The sequence below is a fragment of the Hippopotamus amphibius genome, chromosome 11 (assembly GCF_030028045.1).
Source record: "Hippopotamus amphibius kiboko isolate mHipAmp2 chromosome 11, mHipAmp2.hap2, whole genome shotgun sequence".
NCBI lineage: Eukaryota > Metazoa > Chordata > Mammalia > Artiodactyla > Hippopotamidae > Hippopotamus > Hippopotamus amphibius.
The window spans coordinates 31,153,135-31,162,709 of record NC_080196.1 but is presented as its reverse complement, the minus strand read 5'-3'; the positions used below and the strand labels follow the sequence as shown (position 1 = coordinate 31,162,709).

At 43.2% G+C, this 9,575-nt stretch overlaps 1 long non-coding RNA gene across 1 annotated transcript; it reads right to left on the bottom strand.

Moving 5' to 3' along the window:
- Nucleotides 1-445: 445 nt before the first annotated feature.
- On the bottom strand, nt 446-8,856 carry LOC130831028 (uncharacterized). The gene is made up of 3 exons (XR_009047938.1): nt 8,795-8,856; nt 1,801-1,913; nt 446-749 (listed from the first exon to the last, which is right to left on the bottom strand). It is a non-coding gene; the product is annotated as an uncharacterized LOC130831028 (long non-coding RNA).
- Between the last annotated feature and the right edge of the window lie 719 nt (nt 8,857-9,575).

The window sequence follows — 9,575 nt, the reverse complement described above, 5'->3', positions numbered from 1 at the left end:
TTCTGAGCTCTGTTTGTTTCCTCCTTGTTCTCATTAAGGGTAGAGGGGGTCAGGTCCCTGGGGAGCCCCTTTTTGTGCTGCAGTTATAATCCGAGACTGCTGTTGGGTGGGCCTGAAATTCTGCAGTGGGAGCATATCTGGGAGGCACAAATCAAATGAAAATAATTTAGAATTTTGCTTTATGTATTGACTTTCTAGTTGTATTTATTGCATTATATTTTTAGTATTTGCTCTAGGGATTACCATATACATTCTAAATTTTTCACAGCCAGTCTAGAGTTAATATTGCACTAATTCATGTAAAATGCAGAACACATCATTTATGTATTACACCCACATACATTATAAAATCCATATGACAAGGTTATAATTTTTGCTTTCTGTTATGTATGGATGATGTTTTCCTGTTTCTTCATACATCCATCAATTTTGGATTATATCAATATTTCAGACATTATGAAAAATGTTATAGAAACTCTGGATTCTGTTATGTTCCACTGAAGAGTATTGATTTTTTTAAAAGTCAATTTCTTGTGCACACATGATTCAGAGATCATTTAATGATTTGGGCAGAATCTGGGGCTTTTTCTCTCTGATTCTTTCCTTTTCAGGATTTTCTCTTCACTTTCCAGCAGCTTTGGTTGCCCTGGATTCCGTCTTTTGGTTCTTCAAGCCAGAAGCTTACAGTTTTCCACTGGCTTTATTCACCTTCCCAGGTCACAGTTTGGGGCTTGTTCTCAGGCTGAAAGCTGTAAATTTTTAAAACATTAAAAATAAAAAAATAAAGGGAAGTGTACCCAGTGCACTTTGTGCAGGAATCAACTCTCTTCCAGTATCTGCATGCTTTTATTCACTTCCTAGTGCCTTCAAATAATTGGGTTTTTCGGTAGGTTTTGTCCACAGTTCATAGTTTTTATTTTTATGAGGGTCAGCTCAACAGGGGCTACTTGACCCAACCAGAAGCAGCACTGTCTCACATGATGTTGGTTTGATATTTCTTCTCATGTAAAAATGTGATGGGGGTGGCATCCCATCCCATCCCAGAGGGACAACCTGAAGTTTTATTAACAACCTGGTGATATTTTCAGCTTCATAAATATTTTTGGTGTGCCTTCCAGGTTCTAGGCACTGTGACAGGGCCTGAGAATACAAAGATAAACAAAGCCCACTAACCCTGCCTTTGAAGCGGTTTACACTTTCATTCCAGTTAAAAGGGAAATAAATCTTCCCTTCCTTCTGGCCCGCAAAGTATGAGCTCTTTCTTGGCTTCTGCCAGGAAAAGAAAGGGGTTAAGTTCATTACCACAACTGACAGGGATGGGTAGAGAGAAACACATTTCTGTACCAGGTGTATCCTCACCTGTGCTATTTTCACCTTTCCCCCGTACTAACCCCAATGATGTCATTGTTGTTTGTTCTTTGCCTTCCCCTTACAGATGGGAAAAAAAAAGGCTCTGAAATGTTCAGGGTAACTTATCTGAAGTCACATCATGAGTCAAGGGAGGAATTGGCTCTAAGCTCTGGTTTCTTTCCACTTCCCTTAACCAAAGTTGGAAATATCTGGTCTCTACCTCGCCCTTTCTATCTGACTCTGAGCACATCAGGAGACTTCAGTTTCCTTGTCTGTAAAGATAAAACTTACATGTGCTCTTGGTACCAAACCCCGCCTTTCCAAGATCGACTAGATGATTTAAGGACGCTTGAATTACTCAGGTCTACACTTCAAATACTGTGAGCATGAATCACTCCAGGGTATTTGGTTTTAATCTAGAAATCTCTGAGTTCCAGGTAACCTGCAAACCTTGGTGGTGTCCTTGGAACTCCTGTGGCTCTTGTTCTACCCCAACTCAGCATGCATGGTCTTTCAGTCTTCTCTCTGCAAGGACTGCAGGACCTTAGATGCAGCAGTAGTGTCTAATAATAACAAACAAACAAACAAACAAACAAATAATAAACATAACAATGATGATTGGTATCTAAAGTGTGTCTTTGACTTTCCAAGTCTCTTTTTGAGTCATTATTTCATTTGATCTGCGCAATGCTTTGCGGTCCCCCTCCCATTTCCCTTTCTCCTTTTCCAAAGGAAAGACTAATTACATTTTTAATGTCTTTTTTTAAAAACCAGAACATTATTTCTATTTTAGGAAGGCAATTTTTATGTGCCAAAGAACATGAGATCCCAAAGAGAGTCTCAGTCCCTCACTGTCAGGGTTTGTTTCTTACTGTTTTCTCTGTTTCCAAATCATCTAGCCCTGTATTTATAACATAATCAGTGCTTGACAAAATTAATAATAATAATAAACCTCGTACTTATAAGTTTCAATACAATGTCTCCTTTTATAAATGGTGCATAAACAAATGTCAAAAAATTCAGGCTCAAAATGCCAACTCTGCCACTCACTAGTGTCAGGATTTTGGCCAAGTTTCTTTACCTCTCTGGGGTTCCACTTCCTTATGTATACAGTCTGGGCAACAATTCAGGGTTGTGAAAACGTGAGCGTACATTTTGGGAAAATGCAGTATAGTATCTGTGTACAGCGTGCTCTTCAAAATACTGATTTGTTGGTTTTTTAAATGAGGATAAATGGCATTTTCCCCTTGTTTTTAAGATGTAAAAGTTAAGGCTAGCTTGTCCAAGGAACACAAAACTTGGCAGTGTCAAAGATGCCCCCCCACCCCACTTCCTCTCCACTGCCTCTCAGTTAGACTGTGGCGGCCCTAAGCCTGACACACACAGTAGATATTTAACAAACAACAGTCATGATATTTCCTGCCATGAAGACCCTGCTGTCTGCTGGACACTGACGATTTCTATACCCACATTCTCCAAGCATTAACAATAACCCTTTACCCTGTACCTGGTTTATAGATGAAAACCGAAGGAAGGAGATTTTGAAAAGTTAGCCCACTTACTCAAGGGCTTACAGTCCGTATATAGCAGATCTGGAATTTGAACCCACATCCCAAGACCCGTGGTCTTTCCGTTGATTCTTTTTCCTTTATGCTATCTTTACAAAGGGAAAAAAATAACAAGGAGATATGACAAATTATTGGGAAATTTTTACACTGTGTGACCACTTGATGCAACGTATTTAGGGACCAAAAAAAATTTTTTTCTGCCTAACTGCTGCAGTTCTCAAGTAGTTTATCAAGCAGTGCTGTTTTCGTCTACCCCTGAGATGCAAAGACGAGGCAGGATTTGCAAAGGCTGTTCACCCCAGCAGTGATGGGCAAGGTGGGTCCCGTATAACAAATCCACCCAACAAAGTCTAAAGCCTCATGGGCTCCAATCCTGTTTTCAGGAGGAACATGCTGAACTGAGTCATTTGGATATAAACATGTGTTTCTTCTCAGCAGAACCAGACTCCCCAACAAGCTGTTTCAGTGGTATAAGCTCGACCAATCTGTTTGCTTGCGAGGGTCGACTCCCAGCTGATGTATTTTGGTTGTTCTTGGCTCTCCAAGCATATGGCCATAAGGGAGTGGTTGCTGTGGCTTCCCCACTTTGGCAACCAAAGCTCCTGGGTGGTTTACTGGGCACGTTCAATCCTGACAGCTACTTTCAGCTCTCGGGAGGGACACAGGCAGAGAAGCAAAGAAGAAAGCCGGGTGGTAGGCAACGAAGAAGACCTAGGTCAAGTCAAAGGTGGATAAGGGATTGTCCAGAGACCCTAAAAATACATAATCAAGACAAACAATATCTCTTCTGAACTTCCATGGGGCTTCACCCTAGTACTGATTCAGATGTTTTGCTCAGAGCTTTAGACGTAAGCTTTTTTTTTTAATTTTTTTTTTTAATTTTTGGCTGCACTGGGTCTTTGTTACCACATGTGGGCTTTCTTTAGTTGTAGCGAGCGGGGGCTACTCTTGGCTATGGTGCACAGGCTTCTCATTGCGGTGGCTTCTCTTGTTGTGGAGTCCGGGCTCTAGGCACTCGGGCTTCAGTAGTTGTGGCTCCCAGGCTTAGCTGCTCTGCAGCCTGTGGGAATCTTCCCAGACTATGGATTGAACCTGTGTCTCCTACATTGGCAGAGGACTCTTAACCACTGTGCCACCAGGGAAGTCCCTAGATGTAAGCTCTTCCCGAGGAGAAACTTACGTACATACATCTGAGCAGCCACGTGTAACTGTGGTCAAGCTATTTCCGCAAAGGTCATTTTGATAATACAGGTGGAATGGGCAGAGGGGTGGGATGTAATTGTGCTGAGTTACATTCAAAGTGCATTTCCAGACCCATGAACCAGGAGGCCAATCAGCCACAAGGGAAAAAGCAAGAGGATGGTTTCAAACTTAAGCATGAACCCTATATACTGGGGGAAAATCCTAAGCTTGCCCATGGCAGGGAGAACAGGGCTGAGTAACTAAATTCCAGAAGCCCTGGGTTCTGGTGTGAGCGCTTCCATTCTCCAGCTTTGCAGCTTTGGGCCTCAGTTTCCTTGGATGTGAGTTTTTGGCTCTCGATACACGAAACAGAGAGGCAGCACAACATGATGAAAGGGCATCAAATTTAGACTCAGAGGGCCTGCAGGAAGTTATTTAATCTCTCACAGCTGACTCAATGCAAGAGTTATTTGTCAGCAGTTATAGATGGAGCATGAACTAGGTTCTGGGAATGTGGCAAAGAGCGAAACTGACCCAATTCCAAGGTCTTTGTGGACCTTACCTATTAGATGGGCAACTAGAGAATAACAAAGGAAATAATATGAAGACATAGGATATAACGCCAGACAGTAACAAGCTTTATGGAAAAATAAATAAATCAAGCAGGATAGGGAAAGAGAGAGGGTTTGCCATTTTCGTGAGAATGGCCAGAGGCAAATAATACCAACCTCAAAACATTATTGTGAGAAAGCTAAAAGAGAATGGATTTTAACATATTACATCATGAAGCAAACATACCATAGCATTGTTATTTTTGAACATATCATAGCACTGTGTGCTTTTTTTTTCCTTTGAATGGCAAAAAGGACTACTTTCCATAAGATAAGAGTGGAGTTCCCAGGCTCTGTCCATGGCTGAGAAATAAAGCTTAGCATGTCAATTCTACCATTTCCTTTTCCCTGGTTTCTTTTTTTTTTTTTTAATCTTTATTGGAGTATAATTGCTTTACAGTATTGTGTCACTTTCTGCTGTACAACAAAATGAAAGAGCCACATGTAGACATATATCCCCTCCCTCTTGAGCCTCCCTCCCAACCTCCCTATCCCACCCCTTTAGGTCTTCACAAAGCATCAAGCTGACCTCCCTGTGCTCTGTGGTAGCTTCCCACTAGCCATCAATTTTACATTTGGTAGCGTGTATATGTCAATGCTACTCGCTCACTTCATCCCAGCTTCCTGGTTTCTTTCAAAGCTGCCTCCTTAGATTTGGGGGGTTTTTTGTTTTGTTTTTCTTTTTCTTTTTTTTTTTTTTTCTTCCATATCTGCAGTGGGAAATTGACCTCTGGTAGCAGGGACTTAGTGAACGTGAAAACTTCTTGCAGCGCTGCCACTGATGATAAGTCTATGGTTCCTCTCTTCTGCCTGGAGTTCAGGGCTCAGCACAGAGCTCAAAGCTGGGAGGCGGGAGGCCTGTTTGTTTTGGAGAGATCTGCCCACCAGGTGGTAAAACCTTTCCATCCAGGAAGCGAGCCCGGAGCAATCGGGCCAGTGGGCTCCCTCTGCCCAGAGCACAACAAAGGGCCCCACTGTGCAGCCTGATCCTGGCCCAGAGAACCCTGGCAAGCAGCCATACCCGCACTGCGGCCCTGCCTGACTCTGGGGATTAAGGTTCTGACTGACATCTCTGAGAATTCGTGGATTTTAGGTTTCAGAAGAAAACCAGTCATCTGAGAGCTGACTCTTCCACATCAAAAGCATTCTCTGTTGTGCTCAAGTGTGACTCTGTTTACACATTTCTCAGGTGTTTCCACCTCGGCAGCAGGGCAGAGCTTTACTGTGGGTTGTAGAATGTTTGACAAAAAGGTTACAGGCCATTACCCATAGATAGTATTATGGGAAATTACAAAATAAGAAAAACATTTTAAGTGTTTCTGCTTGTGCAGTCAACAGGCACTTCCCAATGTAATTTGAATCTGTTGATTTTCCACGTGCATCTCCCATAAACCCTTACAGGGGGTGAACTTTCCACTAGAAACCCACAGTAACCAGCCTCCAAGATGACCACCTCCTGCTATTCACTCCCTGTGTGGCCCCCTCCACACTGAATCAAGACTGATTTGTGTGACCAATTAAAGAAAGCAGAATTGAGAGTGTGTAAATAATTTCAGAGGCTAGATCAGAAAAGGCATTACAGCTTGGCACCTTGCATCGCTCCCTCCAGCATAAGTCAGCCGCCATGCTGTAAGGATACTCAAGCAGCTCTGCAGAGAGGCTCACGTCAAGAGCAGCTGGGGCATCTCACCCTTAGCCAGGCATGTAAGTAAGCCAGGGACTTCATTTGGAAGCTGATCCTCAGCCCCAGTCAAGCCTCCCAAGGACTGCAGCTCCGGCCACGCTCAGAGAGACCCTGGGCCACCACCCAGGGAAGCCAGTCCTCAATTCTTCTTCTTCTTTTTTTTTTTTTTAATTATTTTTTTGGAGGGGGTACATCAGGTTCAATCATCTGTTTTTATACACATATCCCCGTATTCCCTCCTTCCCTTGACTCCCCCCCCCCCACCATCCCTCGAGTCAGTCCTCAATTCTTGACTCACACTAACTATGAGAGATAATATGTGAGTCTTGTTTTAAGCTACTAAGTTTGGGTCCATCTGTTACACAGCAAGAGATAACTAATATAAAACCTATTCCAAGGTACCAGGATTGAATGGAAGAGACTACAGTTTGCTAGACCCACCAGGCTGGAATCTCTTTGGGCTGAGCACTAAATTCTGATAAATGCTATACCATCCTGCCCAGCACCACACTAGTGATTTTTAGAGAATTATCAATTGAAATTGGCATTGGATTTTGGAATCCTAATAAAGGCCCAATCTCTGCCTTTAAGACACTTGCAGGCACGCTGAAGGAACAGCCCTTTAAGCATTGCCTCTAAGCATGATCTTACAGATGTACTAGGTTTCACAGTGTCCTTACATTCTGTAGATGATATATTGAATTTCCTATGGTTATTGGTTGAAGGCTACTGGTAAGGTGGACCTTAATTCCCTGGCACCTCTGGGTTGCTTTGCCCATGGCCAGAGTGGGTTCCTGCCTCCAGAGGAAGCCAGCAGGTGAGTGGACACAGGTGCTTGTGGTTGCAGGTTCAATCAGTGAGCTCAGTAATGGCATGAACTGACAGGATGTGGGTGGGTTCCCAAGTCAAGGCCTCAGCCACAGCAAAAAGGCACAGATCTAGTCACCAGAATTGTTACTATGACATGTTACTGACACTTAGGAATACAGTCAAAGCCCAGCTATCCAAACAGGTATTGAAATCAGGTACAGACTATTAGCAAAGGCCCCCTAGGCCTGAACTTCCTAAATCACACTTGTTGGGGAAAAAAAAAAGAGAGAGAGAGAGGAAGCTTAGAGTCTGGGAATCCCTCTCCTGCCCCCTCAGCCCAACCATGGGCATGAGATTCACCAGGTTCACCCTGTTGGGACTGTACTACCACCTCCTTTCCTTACCACTGGCTCTCACCTGAGCAGCCCTACTATGGGCCATCCTATTTAAGGGACAAGTCTATCATTTAGAAATAAGCTCAACCCAGGGCTTAGAAAGAACCAAAGCAGAGAGTAGCACAGACATATATATACTACCAACTGTAAAATAGTCAGTGGGAAGTTATTGTATAACAAAGGGAATCCAACTCGAGGATGAAAGATGCCTTAGAGGACTGGGGTGGGGAGGGTGGGGGGGACTCAAGGAGGGGGTGTCAAGGAAGGGAGGGAATACGGGGATATGTGTATAAAAACAGATGATTGAACCTGGTGTACCCCCAAAAAATAAATTAATTAATTAATTAAAAAAAAAAAAAAAGAAAGAAAGAACCAAAAGATGGCACTCCTCTTCTTAAGGAAATCAACGAGTTAAAGTAGGACCCAGCACACAGTAGGTGCTTAACAAATATTAGGCCGGTTTCTTCCCAGCTCCTGCCATCACTGGCTTAGGACTGCCAGGCAGAAACAGAGCCATCGAGTCAATCTACATCTGCTCTCTGGGCCTTCTTGTATCTTAACAAAGAAAACACAGACAGTGACCCTCTGTGTGTACACACTGTGTGTGTAGGGATACTGCCTTCTCACTGGGAATCCCTCCCCACGGTGAAAGATGCTGCCAGGGCCCTGTTACCTTGATGCAGGTAAACAAGATAGAACACACAGGAAGATCCATCATGGGGGACAAACCAGAAGCTTAGACATGGATTTGAGGAATCACTTGATTTCCTCATCGCTAGCCCAGTGGTTCCATATTTCACACTTGGGTTCACACTAGGAAAAATGTTCCTCCAAAGTCCCCCAGCCTTTTTACTTGGGGGCAGGGACTTAGATAAGAAGGAGCAGGGACAGAAAGCTCTGTGTGTCCTTCTCTCTCGCCTTTGCTTCTCTGAGTTCAACCTCCAGAGGGCACTAATATTCAAAAGACTAAAGCCAAACACGGAAACCGGGCACTGCAAAATGCCAGCTGTTCTCCTTACAGGGAAGGGAAATCCTCAGCAGTGGTTAATTCTCTGTGAATAATTGATACTGGTGAAATTGAAACAGAGATTTCATTAGCACTTACAAATGGGCTGTCTTCCCCCAAAGAATACAAGGAAATTCCAAAGCCATGGTTTCTGCTACTCTTTGAGTTTTTCTGTTAGGGTCACTCACCTCCTCATTGCTAGCTCCAGGCATCTTGCAGGCTTTCTCTGCAAAGAATCCAACACATCCTGGTCACAATTAGTATCTGGGTAACGTCAGAAACTGGAAGAAACCTGGTGGCCCAGGAGCCAGTCCAGAGATTTTCAGGGCCACCAGGAGGCAGCAGTGATGCTTCAGGGCTACACGCCTGCAAGGGAGAATGGAGGTTTTAGAGTTTAGTGGACCCGATTTCAGATCCCACCTCTGCCTCTCACCAGCTGTGTGACTTTGGGTAAGTTATGCAATGACATCTCAGCCTTACCTGTAAATGGAAATGATCATCTTGTAATATTTCAGCATGGAATAAATTCGTTTAGACACGTAAAAAGCTAGCCATATCATATGCCTGGCACAGAATAAGTGATTTGTCAGTATTAGTTCCTTCACCACATCCTTTTCTTTTGCTTTAATGATACCGTACAGGTGATTCCTAAGTTTTCCTATGGAAGCCTCTGTCACTTACTTGAACCCAACCTCAGTCCCCTTAAAAAAATAAACTTTACTCATTTGTCTGGCATCCCCCAAACAACAAGGAAAAGTTAAGGTCATGTGAAAATCAGAAAACCATCCAATGTAGAGGTTCTGGGGCTGTCTTTGGGTTTTTGTTTTGTTTTTGTTTTTGTTTTTTAGAGGAGGGGTGGTTTATAATTTTAAAAAATTTTATTGGAGTACAGTTGATTTACAATGTTGTGTTGGTTTCAGGTGTACAGCAAAGTGAATCAGTTATGCATATACATATATCCAATCTTTC